Below are 1865 nucleotides of genomic sequence, written 5' to 3'. Positions count from 1 at the left end.
CAGCTGTGCTCATACTGTTATGCCACAAAAATGTTCCTTTACATTTTACAAGCATTTGGAAGTTTTTGCTTTCAAAAAGAGTGAATTAACAACATAGTATGTGGGGGCTAGGAGCAGAAAGTGAACTGGAAATTATAACTAGCACACTCCCCCTGCACTCTGTCATCCTCAAGGCCAGCTGTGTCCCAGTCCAGGTTCAAAAAAACAGGAGGACATGACTTTCCATTAGAAAGCAGCAATACCTCTGAGGATCTTTATTTTCAGAGAGAATGCAACAAAATTCAGATTCCTTTTTGCTCATTGCAAAATAGGTCAATAAGCCCTTGTTTCATTTTCTGAGAAAAACCAGAATTGTTGTTGGTTTAAAAAATAACAACAGGCTCTCAGCTCTTCACCCAAGCTCGCTGACAGAATCCTCTGCTGCAGTCGCATCCTTTAGACAAGATGGTGAAGGTCGGAGTCAACAGATTTGGCCGTATTGGACGCCTGGTGACCAGGGCAACATTCAGCTGCAAAGAAGTAGAAATTGTGGCCATCAATGACCCCTTCATTGACCTCTCCTACATGGTTTACATGTTCCAGTATGATTCCACCCATGGCAAGTTCAAGGGCACTGTAAAGGCAGAGAATGGAAAGCTGGTGATCAACGGAAAACCCATTACCATTTTCCAGGAGCGGGATCCCGCTAACATTAAATGGGGAGATGCTGGAGCCGAGTATGTTGTGGAATCCACTGGCGTCTTTACCACCATGGAAAAGGCCGGGGCTCACTTGAAGGGTGGAGCCAAGCGAGTCATTATCTCTGCCCCTTCTGCTGATGCCCCCAATGTTCGTGATGGGGGTGAACCATGAGAAATAAGACAATTCCCTCAAGATCGTCAGTAACGCCTCCTGCACTACCAACTGCTTGGCCCCCTTGGCCAAGGTCATTCATGACAACTTCGGCATTGTGGAAGAACTCATGACCACAGTCCATGCCATTACTGCTACCCAGAAGACAGTAGATGGCCCCTCTGGCAAGCTGTGGCGGGATGGGCGTGGGGCTGCCCAGAATATCATCCCTGCTTCCACGGGTGCCGCCAAGGCTGTGGGCAAGGTCATACCTGAGCTGAACGGGAAGCTCACAGGCATGGCCTTCCGTGTTCCTACTCCCAATGTGTCTGTGGTGGATCTGACCTGCCGCCTGGAGAAAGCTGCCAAATATGACGATATTAAGAAGGTGGTGAAGCAAGCTGCAGAGGGGAACTTAAAGGGCATCTTGGGCTACACAGAGGACCAGGTAGTATCCTGTGACTTTAACAGCGACACCCACTCTTCTACCTTCGATGCTGGCACTGGCATTGCCCTCAACGACCATTTTGTCAAGCTCATTTCTTGGTATGACAACGAGTACGGTTACAGCCACCGTGTAGTAGACCTCATGAAGTACATGGCCACCAAGGAGTAAAGTGGAAAGCCATGATGGATCTTCATCCCCAGCCAAAAAAAGAGTAGTTCCACCACTGGGGAGCCCACATCCATAATAACCTATGTCCCTGTGCTGGGGATCCCATGCCCTCTTCACATCCCTGCCCCAGGAACCCCTGTAGTGGGGGGAGGAGCATAGTCCTATCTTGTGTACCATCAATAAAGTCATCACATTCAGTGCAAAAAAAAAATAACAACAACAAAATACTCCTTCCTCCCTAATGTAAATGTGAAGCGACCATATCATCAAATTTAAATTAGTACTCCATCATGAAGTTCTTGGCAATTGATGTTTTTTTCACTCAAAACTACTTTAAACATTGGGGGAGAATTCAAAAGGTGATCAAAATTTTAATTTCACCCATTTGCAGTAAAAGGCAATAATACCAATTACATAA

General features: G+C 46.5%; 1 pseudogene; it reads left to right on the top strand.

Moving 5' to 3' along the window:
- The first annotated feature begins 438 nt into the window (after nucleotides 1-438).
- LOC123231408 lies at nucleotides 439-1573 on the top strand (annotated as a pseudogene).
- The last annotated feature ends 292 nt before the right edge of the window (nucleotides 1574-1865 follow it).

The sequence above is a fragment of the Gracilinanus agilis genome, chromosome 1 (assembly GCF_016433145.1).
Source record: "Gracilinanus agilis isolate LMUSP501 chromosome 1, AgileGrace, whole genome shotgun sequence".
NCBI lineage: Eukaryota > Metazoa > Chordata > Mammalia > Didelphimorphia > Didelphidae > Gracilinanus > Gracilinanus agilis.
The sequence above is the reverse complement of the archived record's forward strand: the minus strand, read 5'-3'. Positions and strand labels throughout refer to the sequence as shown.